Source organism: Zea mays, chromosome 2 (genome assembly GCF_902167145.1).
Source record: "Zea mays cultivar B73 chromosome 2, Zm-B73-REFERENCE-NAM-5.0, whole genome shotgun sequence".
Classification (NCBI taxonomy): Eukaryota; Viridiplantae; Streptophyta; class Magnoliopsida; order Poales; family Poaceae; genus Zea; species Zea mays.
Genome location: NC_050097.1, coordinates 156,623,350 through 156,638,327, shown reverse-complemented (window position 1 = coordinate 156,638,327; position 14,978 = coordinate 156,623,350).

Genomic DNA, 14,978 nt, shown 5'->3' with positions numbered 1-14,978 from the left:
CTCCATATTTTGATCTATCTTTTTTATAAGTTTGACTTCATGGGACTTATTTTAGAAACTTGATCTCACAAACTTTCTCTTATTTGGTCTCTGTATGATGGAATTATGTCATTTTATAATCTCTGTTCATTCAGTCAATCGTTGTGAACTCTCTTCTAATCGCTTACTTCATTGGCCATGTTGTACCAAGACATATTTGTATGGAGTAAACAATAACATCAGTTAGTCAAATCAAAAAATATATTATACAGAGAGCGGAGACAATCAATAAAAAATCTTGATTTTTTTGATGGATAGTTTACGTGGGTATTGTTGTAAGCCGTCGCAACGCACGGGCAACCAACTAGTTGCCTTTAAAGCTCACTTGACATGTTCCATATGGCACCAGATACCATACCAAATAGGAAACTCAAAGAACTTGTAAATTTACACGGTTGGGTATATAACTCATCAGACATGTCTAGTGACTTTCCCAGATGCTTACATCAGATTGCCAAGATTAACGACTAGTTTATAGCATTGTTTTCAAGTCGGGCGACTAGCTGGTCGATCCAGTGGACCGACCAGGCGCCTAATCGCGATTAGGGCGATGATTAGGACGCCTAATCGGTCTTGTGACTATTGACTAGAGTTGTAGAGCAGATAGAAGTCATAGAACAAAACGTTGGTGTTGTGAATGTGATGGTAAGAACCAAGAAGGCAAGAACTAGAGACTGTAGACATAATGGTAATAAGATATAAAAGGGGGAGGAGGGGAGCTCATCTTGTCCGTCATAAGTTGTCACTGGTGCTGGTCTGGAGCCAACACCGGTGACTTGGAGAAGCCGAAAGTGTGTGCGGAGCCAGCGCGGGTGGACTGCAGCATCCGCCTGTTACTGCACTGGACGGTTGCAGGTGACTGCAGTAGACCCTAGCCACCACAGGTTGGAGACAACGGGTTGGAGAGGGGCGTGGGCAGACTTCGGTGAGGGGAGGCAAGCTGTTTATGTGACTGTAGATGGGCCAAAAAACAATAAAGCCCAATAGTAAACCCTAGCCGCCACTAGATGACTAGAAACCCTCAAATCGGACGCCTAATCAATGATATGGACGCTTAATCAGACGATCTAGACGTCAAGAAAGTCTGATCGAGTCATCCGGCTAATCGACCACTTTTAGGCGACCAACCCGACTAATCGTGATTAGTCAGACGACTTGTAAACAGAGGTTTATAGTCGTTGGAAGGGCATCAACGTGTCTGGTGTAGCACATGGCTGAGCACCGGACATATCTAGTGCCCCTAAAATCTTTAAGTGGGATTATACTGCTTAAATTCTATTGAAGGGGTATAACTACACCCATCGGTCGGCCTTAGCTTCTATCCCAGGACCACTAGCACTTGCATACACATCTTGAGGATTGTGAACACTTCACTCACTTCAAACACATAGGTCGTCACTTGAGTGAGATTGGAGAGCTCCTAGTGTGTTGTGTAGTGTTCATGCATCTTGTGGAACTAGTGGAGTGAGTTGGACTGGTTCTACACCTATTACTCTTGGTGATTGTCATCACCTGGATGGTTTGGTGATTCTGGGATTTTTTAGCGGCTATTAGTGATTGTTGCTAGCTCTGGTCATTCTTGTGAGGGGCTCTTATGCTCTTCCCCACAACGGATTCATGAAGACAAACTATATTGGGATAGTGGCATGTTCGAGAGTCGCTCTAGTGTGATTCTTATGATGTCATTATCATGGGCTTGGCTTGTTATACTAATTAGCACGTGAATCACCTAGTTCAGACTCGCCATAACGAGTATGTAAGTTTCTAGCAAGCAACTAAACCTCGAGGATTGATATCATGTTATCTCTTGCCCCATATGGTTTGCTCTCTGAACTATCCTAACAATTATGTATACTTGCTACTAATTCATCGACCTTTTGTATATCTATTGTTGGTTATCTTTCTCATGCTTAACCCATAGCTTGATATGTTCATACAACAAGCCATTAGCTCATTTAGAAAAATAGTCTATAACAAAACTAGAGCAAGTGATTGCTTCCGCATATTTTTTGTATTATCTCTAGTTACGCTGTTAGAAAAAAGTTATAAGCTATCACCCCATCTATCCATCTAGGTCCTTTTAGGTATGATCCCAAAGCTTAGTTTTAGTTGAAATTTTTTAGGGTTTCTCTAGGGAATTTCCGAATAAGGGTGCTCTATTGGGTTGGTTAGTTAAGCCTAAAATTTTGGGACTTGTGCCCAAAAATTATGAGGTGGTTCTATTAGAACAATGTTGGCAGTTCACACCAAACTGGCCCGATATGTACCAGTTGAGCCCCAATGGCTAGTTCAAGAGAGAGATATTTATACCTCCAAATCTCCACCTTTGGTTGTTGCTAGTTCTAGTGTTTCCCTTATACATTTGAAAATCTTTGAGACACTCCCCACATTTCTCTTGGTGACAATTGAGCCTTAGGGTTGAATCCATTTGGTGGGTTTGAGTGGGATCCAAATTTAGAGAAAAAGATAGTGTCGGCGTTTCGAGACTGGGGGGTCCCTAAGCCGACGAGTGAATGTGCCGCATGCCCCAGCCCAGATGGGTCGAGCGCGTGGGCGAGCGCGAAGGGGGGAAGCGAGGTGGCCGGAGACGGGCGTGAGAGAGGTGGAAATCCCGTGGCCTTCGTGTTCGTCCCGCGCCCAGGTCGGGTGCGCTTGCAGTAGGGGGTTACAAGCGTCCACGCGGGTGAGGGAAGTGAGCGGCCCCAAGAGAGCGCCTGTCTCGTCCTCGTCCCCGCGCGGCCAACCCTCTCTAAGAGGGCCCTGGTCCTTCCTTTTATAGGCGTAAGGAGAGGATCCAGGTGTACAATGGGGGTGTAGCAGAGTGCTACGTGTCTAGCGGGGGAGAGCTAGCGCCCTAAGTACATGCCAATGTGGCAGCCGGAGAGATCTTGGCACCCAGCTGGTGTGATGTCGTGGCTGTCGGAGGAGCAACGGAGCCTGGCGGAGGGACAGCTATCGGAGCGGTTGAGTCCCTGTTGACGTCCTCCTGCTTCCGTAAGAGAGCTGAGAGTCGCCGTCGTCACAGGGCTTGCGGGGCGCCATCATTGCCTATCTGGCGGAGCTAGCCAGATGGGACACCGGTCTTGTTCTCTGCGGCCCGAGTCGGCTCGGGGTAGGGTGATGATGGCGCTTCCTGTTGACGTGGCTGGCCTGCGCCCTAGGTCGGGCGACGTGGAGGCTCCTCCGAAGCCGAGGTCGAGTCTGTCTTCCATGGCCGAGGCCGAGCCCGAGCCCCTGGGTCGGGCGAGGCGGAGGTCGTTCGGCAGAGGCCAGGGCGGAGTCCGAGCCCTGGGGTCGGGCGAAGCGGAGTTCGTCGTCTTCTGGGGCTGAGCCCGAGTCCGAGCCCTGGGTCGGGCAGAGCGGAGTTCGCCGTCTTCCGGGGCCTAGCCCGAGTCCGAGCCCTGGGTCGGGCGGAGCGGAGTTCGCCGTCTTCCGGGGCCTAGCCCGAGTCCGAGCCCTGGGTCGGGCGGAGCGGAGTTCGCCGTCTTCCGGGGCCTAGCCCGAGTCCGAGCCCTGGGTCGGGCGGAGCGGAGTTCGCTGTCTTCCGGGGCTTAGCCCGAGTCCGAGCCCTGGGTCGGGCGGAGCGGAGTTCGCCGTCTTCCGGGGCTTAGCCCGAGTCCGAGCCCTGGGTCGGGCGGAGCGGAGTTTCCTATGGTGCCTTTGGCAAGACCTGACTGCCATTTAATTAAATCAGCGTAAAATGTTAAAAAATAGTGAAGGAGGTGGGGTTCGAACCCATGCTCTGAAGGAAGAAGGGCGAGAGACACTGGGTGAAATTGTCTAACCAGCATAACATCACGCTAAGATTTTTTAATATTGAATATAAATTGTATATAGGTATATACGTTGTTTTTGTAAAATAAAAAAAAATCGTGTCGGGCCGGGCCAGCACTACGGGCCGAGGCTACAGCCCAAGCACGACACGACGTTCTTGGCTTTTGCAAGCATTAGGTCGTTTCTGAGACCACATTGGCAATGGACTATGTGGTGTTTGAGTTTGCTGAATTGGATGGAACAGCAATGATTTGTCACACTAACAGCAAAATGAAAGGTTATTTGTTGGTTTTAAATGTTAGTAATTGCTACGAAGTAACATAATTAATATGGAGCGCATCCAGTTTTTATTGATGCCTGACTTTAGCAATCACTCCATATTTTGATCTATCTTTTTTATAAGTTTGACTTCATGGGACTTATTTTAGAAACTTGATCTCACAAACTTTCTCTTATTTGGTCTCTGTATGATGGAATTATGTCATTTTATAATCTCTGTTCATTCAGTCAATCGTTGTGAACTCTCTTCTAATCGCTCACTTCATTGGCCATGTTGTACCAAGACATATTTGTATGGAGTAAACAATAACATCAGTTAGTCAAATCAAAAAATATATTATACAGAGAGCGGAGACAATCAATAAAAAATCTTGATTTTTTTGATGGATAGTTTACGTGGGTATTGTTGTAAGCCGTCGCAACACACGGGCAACCAACTAGTTGCCTCTAAAGCTCACTTGACATGTTCCATATGGCACCAGATACCATACCAAATAGGAAACTCAAAGAACTTGTAAATTTACACGGTTGGGTATATAACTCATCAGACATGTCTAGTGACTTTCCCAGATGCTTACATCAGATTGCCAAGATTAACGACTAGTTTATAGCATTGTTTTCAAGTCGGGCGACTAGCTGGTCGATCCAGTGGACCGACCAGGCGCCTAATCGCGATTAGGGCGATGATTAGGACGCCTAATCGGTCCTGTGACTATTGACTAGAGTTGTAGAGCAGATAGAAGTCATAGAACAAAACATTGGTGTTGTGAATGTGATGGTAAGAACCAAGAAGGCAAGAACTAGAGACTGTAGACATAATGGTAATAAGATATAAAAGGGGGAGGAGAGGAGCTCATCTTGTCCGTCATAAGTTGTCACTGGTGCTGGTCTGGAGCCAACACCGGTGACTTGGAGAAGCCGAAAGTGTGTGCGGAGCCAGCGCGGGTGGACTGCAGCATCCGCCTGTTACTGCACTGGACGGTTGCAGGTGACTGCAGTAGACCCTAGCCACCACAGGTTGGAGACAACGGGTTGGAGAGGGGCGTGGGCAGACTTCGGTGAGGGGAGGCAAGCTGTTTATGTGACTGTAGATGGGCCAAAAAACAATAAAGCCCAATAGTAAACCCTAGCCGCCACTAGATGACTAGAAACCCTCAAATCGGATGCCTAATCAATGATATGGACGCTTAATCAGACGATCTAGACGTCAAGAAAGTCTGATCGAGTCATCCGGCTAATCGACCACTTTTAGGCGACCAACCCGACTAATCGTGATTAGTCAGACGACTTGTAAACAGAGGTTTATAGTCGTTGGAAGGGCATCAACGTGTCTGGTGTAGCACATGGCTGAGCACCGGACATATCTAGTGCCCCTAAAATCTTTAAGTGGGATTATACTGCTTAAATTCTATTGAAGGGGTATAACTACACCCATCGATCGGCCTTAGCTTCTATCCCAGGACCACTAGCACTTGCATACACATCTTGAGGATTGTGAACACTTCACTCACTTCAAACACATAGATCGTCACTTGAGTGAGATTGGAGAGCTCCTAGTGTGTTGTGTAGTGTTCATGCATCTTGTGGAACTAGTGGAGTGAGTTGGACTGGTTCTACACCTATTACTCTTGGTGATTGTCATCACCTGGATGGTTTGGTGATTCTGGGATTTTTTAGCGGCTATTAGTGATTGTTGCTAGCTCTGGTCATTCTTGTGAGGGGCTCTTATGCTCTTCCCCACAACGGATTCATGAAGACAAACTATATTGGGATAGTGGCATGTTCGAGAGTCGCTCTAGTGTGATTCTTATGATGTCATTATCATGGGCTTGGCTTGTTATACTAATTAGCACGTGAATCACCTAGTTCAGACTCGCCATAACGAGTATGTAAGTTTCTAGCAAGCAACTAAACCTCGAGGATTGATATCATGTTATCTCTTGCCCCATATGGTTTGCTCTCTGAACTATCCTAACAATTATGTATACTTGCTACTAATTCATCGACCTTTTGTATATCTATTGTTGGTTATCTTTCTCATGCTTAACCCATAGCTTGATATGTTCATACAACAAGCCATTAGCTCATTTAGAAAAATAGTCTATAACAAAACTAGAGCAAGTGATTGCTTCCGCATATTTTTTGTATTATCTCTAGTTACGCTGTTAGAAAAAAGTTATAAGCTATCACCCCATCTATCCATCTAGGTCCTTTTAGGTATGATCCCAAAGCTTAGTTTTAGTTGAAATTTTTTAGGGTTTCTCTAGGGAATTTCCGAATAAGGGTGCTCTATTGGGTTGGTTAGTTAAGCCTAAAATTTTGGGACTTGTGCCCAAAAATTATGAGGTGGTTCTATTAGAACAATGTTGGCAGTTCACACCAAACTGGCCCGATATGTACCAGTTGAGCCCCAATGGCTAGTTCAAGAGAGAGATATTTATACCTCCAAATCTCCACCTTTGGTTGTTGCTAGTTCTAGTGTTTCCCTTATACATTTGAAAATCTTTGAGACACTCCCCACATTTCTCTTGGTGACAATTGAGCCTTAGGGTTGAATCCATTTGGTGGGTTTGAGTGGGATCCAAATTTAGAGAAAAAGATAGTGTCGGCGTTTCGAGACTGGGGGGTCCCTAAGCCGACGAGTGAATGTGCCGCATGCCCCAGCCCAGATGGGTCGAGCGCGTGGGCGAGCGCGAAGGGGGGAAGCGAGGTGGCCGGAGACGGGCGTGAGAGAGGTGGAAATCCCGCGGCCTTTGTGTTCGTCCCGCGCCCAGGTCGGGTGCGCTTGCAGTAGGGGGTTACAAGCGTCCACGTGGGTGAGGGAAGCGAGCGGCCCCAAGAGAGCGCCTGTCTCGTCCTCGTCCCCGCGCGGCCAACCCTCTCTAAGAGGGCCCTGGTCCTTCCTTTTATAGGCGTAAGGAGAGGATCCAGATGTACAATGGGGGTGTAGCAGAGTGCTACGTGTCTAGCGGGGGAGAGCTAGCGCCCTAAGTACATGCCAATGTGGCAGCCGGAGAGATCTTGGCACCCAGCTGGTGTGATGTCGTGGCTGTCGGAGGAGCAACGGAGCCTGGCGGAGGGACAGCTATCGGAGCGGTTGAGTCCCTGCTGACGTCCTCCTGCTTCCATAAGAGAGCTGAGAGTCGCCGTCGTCACAGGGCTTGCGGGGCGCCATCATTGCCTATCTGGCGGAGCTAGCCAGATGGGACACCGGTCTTGTTCTCTGCGGCCCGAGTCGGCTCGGGGTAGGGTGATGATGGCGCTTCCTGTTGACGTGGCTGGCCTGCGCCCTAGGTCGGGCGACGTGGAGGCTCCTCCGAAGCCGAGGTCGAGTCTGTCTTCCATGGCCGAGGCCGAGCCCGAGCCCCTGGGTCGGGCGAGGCGGAGTTCGTCGTCTTCTGGGGCTGAGCCCGAGTCCGAGCCCTGGGTCGGGTGGAGTGGAGTTCGCCGTCTTCCGGGGCCTAGCCCGAGTCCGAGCCCTGGGTCGGGCGGAGCGGAGTTCGCCGTCTTCCGGGGCCTAGCCCGAGTCCGAGCCCTAGGTCGGGCGGAGCGGAGTTCGCCGTCTTCCGGGGCCTAGCCCGAGTCCGAGCCCTGGGTCGGGCGGAGCGGAGTTCGCCGTCTTCCGGGGCTTAGCCCGAGTCCGAGCCCTGGGTCGGGCGGAGCGGAGTTCACCGTCTTCCGGGGCTTAGCCCTAGTCCGAGCCCTGGGTCGGGCGGAGCGGAGTTCGCCGTCTTCCGGGGCTTAGCCCGAGTCCGAGCCCTGGGTCGGGCGGAGCGGAGTTCGTCGTCTTCCGGGGCTTAGCCCGAGTCCGAGCCCTAGGTCGGGCGGAGCGGAGTTCGCCGTCTTCCGGGGCTTAGCCCGAGTCCGAGCCCTGGGTCGGGCGGAGCGGAGTTTCCTATGGTGCCTTTGGCAAGGCCTGACTGCCTGTCAGTCTCACTCTGTCAAGTGGCACTGCAGTCGGAGTGGCGCAGGCGGCGCTGTCCTTCTGTCAGACCGGTCAGTGGAGCGACGAAGTGACGGCGGTCACTTCGGCTCTGCCGGGGGCGCGCGTCAGGATAAAGGTGTCAGGCCACCTTTGTGTTAAATGCTCCTGCGACTCGGTCGGTCGGCGCGGCGATTTAGTCAGGGTTGCTTCTTAGCGAAGGCAAGGCCTCGGGCGAGCCGGAGACGTGTCCGCCGTTGGAGGGGGGCCTCGGGCGAGACGGAAATCCCTCGGTGTCGACTGCCCTTGTCCGAGGCTAGGCTCGGGCGAGGCGTGATCGAGTCGCTCGTATGGACTGATCCCTGACTTAATCGCACCCATCAGGCCTCTGCAGCTTTATGCTGATGGGGGTTACCAGCTGAGAATTAGGCGTCTTGAGGGTACCCCTAATTATGGTCCCCGACAGTAGCCCCCGAGCCTCGAAGGGAGTGTTAGCACTCGCTTGGAGGCTTTCGTCGCACTTTTTTGCAAGGGGACCAGCCTTTCTCGGTTGCATTTTGTTCCAGTGGGTGCGCGCGAGCGCACCCGCCGGGTGTAGCCCCCGAGGCCTCGGAGGAGTGGTTTCACTCCTCCGAGGTCTTAATGCCTTGTGTAATGCTTCGGCTGGTCTGGTTGTTCCCTCATGCGAACTGGCCGTAGCCCGGGTGCACGGTCGGGGCCCAAGTTCTCGGGCTGGTATGTTGACGCTGTCAACGGTTCGGCCGGAGCCGGTTTTGCGAGAGCAGTCCCCGAGCCTCCGCACAGGGCGAGAGGGCGATCAGGGACAGACTCGGCTTTTTTACATACGCCCCTACGTCGCCTTTCCGCAAGGAGGAGGGGGGAGAGCGCCATGTTACCCTCGATGGGCACCGAACATGGTGTCTCCGGTGAGCTGCAAGCGGGTAATCCGAGTAGACGTCTGTGCCCCATTCGTTGGGGGTCGGCTAGGGGCCCAGAGGCACGCCCAAAAGTACCTGCGGGTGATCTGCCGGACCCGGTCCCCTGGCGACGGGGTCCGAGGGCTCGATGCCTCCCTCCGATGGGATTACGTTACAAGATCGCTCCCGCTGGTCTCGGAAATGTCCTAGGGTACCTCGGGAGCGCAACCCGAGCCTTGGGTATGTATCGAACGTACCCCTGGTCATCCCTCGCTCGGCGTCTGAGGCGACTGTGAACCCTTCGGGGGCCAGTCTTCGAACCCCTGATCAGTAATGGGCGCGGAGCCCGAGTAGCCTGAGGCGGCCGTGGAGCCCTTCGGGGGGCCGGCCTTCGAACCTCTGACCAGTAGTGGGTGTAGGGCCCACGCGATCTGAGGCGGCTGTTGAACCCCTCGGGGGGCCAGCCTTCGAACCTCTGATCAGTAGGGGGGGCTCGGAGCCCAGTTCCTTCACAGGGAAGGATCCTTTTCGGGGTATCCCCCTTTCCCGGTCCCTATTGCAGGAGATAGAGAAAGAGGAAAAAAGGAAAAGGATACGAAATCGAACGACGTGGCGTACCTTTTTTGGCGCGGTTATTACGGCGAAGGCGAAGCGTCGCCCGCTTCTCCTGCCAGAAGCGCCGCCTGTCCCGCCGCGGAGTTAATGCGATGGGGCGAGTGGTTGGCAGGGCGGCTGTTGCGCGTGCGCGAGCCGTTCGAGGAACGGATCACGGGCGCCCTGTCTTCACGCCGTGAGAGGGGGTTCTCTTGCCGCCCCCGGATGGGACGTGAGCCTGGCCGACGACGTGACCGCTGCTCCCGCCCGCCTGCCACCGTCATTACTGCCGGCCCACTTTCGGCTGCATTGACCGTCGCGCCAGGCTGGCGCTGCTGGGTCGTGCGCTGGGCCGCCTCGAGTCGCGGTATTGGTTCCGCAACCGAAGAGGCGCGGTGGTGGCGCAAGTGGCGGTGCAGTTGCTTGCATGCAGCATCCGGCGCGCTGGTTGCGTGACGCGTGGGCCTGGGCCTCCATGCTGGCGTGTTGGGAGTCGGGGAAGCGCGTCCACCTGGCGCGGTTGCATGCCGCCTGCATGGCTGCCCGCCCCTTCCGCCCGTTGGTCTGGGCAGAAGTGGGGGGTCTCTTGTAACCGCTGGGCAGTTGTGTGCACCACGAGCGACGGTTTGGCTTCTTCTGCTCTAAGTCGGTTTGCATGACATGCGGGACCCAGCCCCCGCGCCGCAGGGGAGGGCCTTGGAGCGTGTTGGAGAAGACTCAGCCTGTGACGTTTGGGGGCGCACGTAGGGAGAGTTGCCTTTAAAAGGAGGGCGACCCCTTTCGGGAGGCGACCATGTCTTCTCCCTTCCTTATGCATCGCGTCTTTTCACCTTCCAAGCCCCCGGATGGGGGGAACCCGCCGTCTTTTCGCCTCATCGTTGGAGGAACGCAACTCTGTGGGAGTTGGTACCTTTCAGCCATCGTTCGGCTTCAAGGATTTTCATCATGCAGCCCGGCTGCACCCCTCCACCGGCGGTCACCCAAGATGGTGACCTCCAGCTTGATGGTGGGGGAAAGCGAGCCGGGCTGCGGCCTCTCCCCCTCCCTCAGCCTCAAGGATTTTCATCACCAAGGCAGGGGAGGAGAGTGTGCCGAGTTGGGGTCGGCCCCTGCGTGGGCGGTGGCCCGCTCCTTCACTCAGTGATGGGGGGGAGGGGCGGTTGTCGTCCGTGGCGCTGGCAGCTGCAGCGTGCCCGGCTTTCGGACGCGAGTGGCTTCGGAGCCGCTCGCGGCACCGGCGTCTGCCACGGCAGCTGGAAGAGGTTCTTCCGCCGGCGCGATAGCCAAGGCAGGCCACGGACCGACCTCCAACTCTACGGCCTTCTACCCGTCCTTGCCTTACGAGTTTTGGCATGGGCGGGGGCCTCCTGGCAGCAGCATCCGCCCTGAGGTCAGTGCTGCCGCTGTTCGGCCCCCCGGAGCAGAAGTCGTCGTCGTCGCCGCTGCTGGAGCAGGTGACGGCGCGCCGTTCGTCGGTCTTCCGTTGCTCCGCAGGCCTTCCCTCATGGAGTGGGGTTGTTCGTACCCGTGGAGGGGGAACCGGAGTTCCGTTTGTAATGGCACTTTGAATGCCAGGGTTTTTTGTTCATTATGGCTGTCGAGGCCTGAACATGTATGTAATTTTGGCACGGAGCCGTGTTTTTTCCTCATTTTCGAGCACTAAGACTCGCCTGTCGATTATCTGAACCGCTTCACCAAGCATGAGTCGCCCCGTGTCAAGGTGACGAGTGAGGTATCCGTATCCCGGAGGCGTAGGAATCCCTCGGCTCGATCGACCTTGTTGTCTGAGGCTCCTCTAGCTTAGTTAAAGAGACCCCTTGGCCGCTCTTCGACGAGCCGAGGCCAGGGGTAGCGATATCAGCACGAACAGAGGCGGAGTTGGCTCGAAAATGAAAACCTGGTTGGCCGAAGCCTAACCGGGTTGTCCGTCAGCGGGGCCGATGCCGGAGTTGATCAGCCGAGGCCTCGGATCGGGCTGGCGCCCTTGGAAGATGGTTGGCCGAGGCCCTAGGGGTAACCGGCCGAGCCGCCTGCTCGGGCCAGATTCCCGGAGAAGTCCCTGGACCGCGTCGCCGTCCGAGGCTGGGTCGGACCTCGCTGAAGGTGTCGTCGATGCCGAGGGTGCTACAGCCCCCTTCCAGCGTGAAGACCCGAGCCTGCAGGATCAGATTGTCTTGTAGCGTGTGCCTTCTGCGGCTGCTGAGGCCAGAACACACACCCTCGCTGCGTTGTAAAGCTGTGTCTCTTTTCCTCTTATTTCGAGTATCTAGACTTTTTTGTCGGTAACAGGGATGTTTGTGCGAGCGAGAGTTGCTTCTCGCGGAAGGTGATGAGTGAGGTATCCGTATCCCGGAGGCGTGGGAGTCCCTCGGCTCGGTCGGCCTTGCCGCTTACGCGTACTTTCACCCGTCCATGAGGCCCTGTCACCGACTCAGTCGAGAAGGCTCGAAGGATCGCTTCGGCAGAAGAGCTTCCGAACGTAAAGACTTGTTCAGTCCGCGGGATCACTTTATCCGAACGCGAGTTACTTATCGCAGAAGGTGATGAGTGAGGTATCCGTATCCCGGAGGCGTAGGAGTCCCTCGGCTTGGTCAGCCTTGGCTGCTTACGTGTACTCCGTCGTTTTCAGGATCCGCTTTTCGAAGTAGTCAAAAAGCACGAAAGATATTCTGCTAAAAGAGATCTTTTTTCGAGGAAAATTTCGACGCAGAGGGGGTCCCCCCCTTTTAGCCCCCGAGGGAGGGTCGGGCTTTGCCGAGGCGAGGCCGACCCTTCCTTGATGACTAAACTTTGCATGGGTGCGAGGTATATGAACAACTTGAAAACATCTTAAGGGTAGAAGCGACGTAGCTGTTGGATGTTCCAAGCGTTGCCGTAGACCTCGCCTTGACTGTTGGCCAGCTTGTACGTTCCGGGCTTCAGAACTTTGGCGATGACGAATGGCCCCTCCCAGGGAGGCGTGAGCTTGTGCCTCCCTCGGGCGTCTTGCCGTAGCCGAAGCACCAGGTCGCCCACCTGGAGGTCTCGGGACCGGACCCCTCGGGCGTGGTAGCGTCGCAGGGACTGCTGGTACCGCGCCGAGTGTAGTAAGGCCTTGTCCCGAGCCTCTTCCAGCTGGTCCAGCGAGTCTTCTCGGCTAACTTGGTTGCTTTGATCGCTGTAGGCCCTCGTCCTCGGGGAGCCGTATTCCAGGTCAGTGGGCAAGACGGCCTCGGCCCCATAGACCAGGAAGAACGGCGTGAAACCCGTGGCTCGGCTCGGCGTTGTCCTCAGGTTCCAGACCACCGAGGGGAGTTCCTTCATTCATCGCTTGCCGAACTTGCTGAGGTCGTTGTAAATCCGAGGCTTGAGCCCTTGTAGAATCATGTCGTTGGCACGCTCTACTTGCCCATTCGACATGGGATGAGCCACGGCGGCCCAGTCCACCCAAATGTGGTGATCCTCGCAGAAGTCCAAGAATTTTCTGCCAGTGAACTGGGTGCCGTTGTCGGTGATGATGGAGTTTGGGACCCTGAAGCGATGGATGACGTTGGTGAAGAACGCCACCGCCTGCTCGGACCTGATGCTGTTCAGAGGTCGGACCTCGATCCACTTGGAGAATTTGTCGATGGCGACCAGCAGGTGCGTGTAGCCCCCGGGCGCCTTCTGCAAGGGACCGACGAGGTCCAGACCCCACACAGCAAAGGGCCAGGTGATGGGCATCGTCTGCAGAGCCTGGGCGGGCAGGTGGGTCTGCTTCGCATAGAATTGGCACCCTTCGCAGGTGCGGACAATTCTAGTGGCGTCAGCCACCGCCGTTGGCCAGTAGAAGCCTTGCCGGAAAGCATTCCCGACAAGGGCTCGAGGCGCTGCATGATGGCCGCAAGCCCCCGAGTGTATCTCTTGCAGGAGTTCCTAACCTTCGGCGATGGAGATGCATCGCTGGAGGATGCCCGAGGGGCTGCGGTGGTAGAGCTCCTTCTCATCGCCCAGCAAGACGAACGACTTGGCGCGTCGCGCTACCCGCCGAGCCTCGGCTTGGTCGAGGGGTAGCTCTCCTTGGCGGAGATATTGCAGGTACGGGGTCTGCCAATTTCGATCAGGCGTGGCCCCGCTCTGCTCCTCCTCGACGTGCAGTGTCTCGCCCTCGGGGGCCGAGGGTACCTCGGGCTGAACCGAGGGCGCCTCGGGCCGAACTGAGGGTGCCTCGGGCTGGGCCGAGGGTACCTCGGCCTGGACCGAGGGTGCCTCGGGCTCGGGCGTGTCGTCGATCTTGACGGAGGGTTGATGCAGATCCTGGGAGAAGACGTCCCGGGGAACCGTCGTTCGCCCCAAGGCTATTTTTGCCAGCTCGTCCGCAGTCTCGTTGTAGCGCCGAGCGATGTGGTTAAGCTCGAGCCCGTAGAACTTGTTTTCCAGGCGCCGAACCTCATCGCAGTAGGCCTCCATCTTCGGGTCGCGGTAGTGGGAGTTCTTCATGACTTGGTCGATGACGAGCTGCGAGTCACCGCGGGCGTCGAGGCGTCTGACCCCTAGCTCGATGGCGATCCGCAACCCGTTGACCAGAGCCTCGTACTCAGCCACATTGTTGGACGCCGGGAAATGGAGGCGTAGCACGTAGCGTAGGTGTTTCCCGAGGGGCGAGATGAAGAGCAGGCCCGCGCCGGCTCCCGTCTTCATCAGCGACCCGTCGAAAAACATGGTCCAGAGCTCCGGTTGGATCGGAGCCGTCGGCAGCTGGGTGTCGACCCATTCGGCTACGAAGTCCGCCAATACCTGGGACTTGATGGCCTTCCGAGGGGCGAACGAGATTGTCTCGCCCATGATTTCCACCGCCCACTTTGCGATCCTGCCCGAGGCCTCTCGGCACTGGATGATCTCCCCCAGGGGGAAGGATGACACCACAGTTACCGGATGAGACTCGAAGTAATGTCGCAACTTTCGCCTCGTCAGGATCACTGCATACAACAGCTTCTAAACTTGTGGGTAGCGGATCTTGGTCTCGGACAGTACCTCGCTGACGAAGTAAACTGGCCTCTAAACGGGCAATGCATGCCCCTCTTCTTGCCTCTCGACCACAATCGCGGCGCTAACCACCTGAGTGGTCGCGACGACGTAGACCAAGAGGGCTTCTCCATCAGCTGGGGGCACCAAGATAGGCGCCTTTGTGAGGAACGCCTTCAGGTTCCCGAGAGCTTCCTCGGTCTCTGGGGTCCAAGCGAAACACTCGGCCTTCCTCAAGAGGCGGTACAGAGGCAGACCTCTTTCGCCGAGGCGTGAGATGAAACGGCTCAGGGCCGCGAGACATCCCATGACCCTCTGTACGCCTTTTAAGTCCTTGATGGGCCCCATGCTGGTGATAGCTGCGATCTTCTCCGGGTTGGCTTCGATGCCTCGCTCGGAGACGATGAACCCCAAGAGCATGCCCCGGGGCACCCCGAAGACACACTTCTCGGGATTGAGCTTGACGCCTT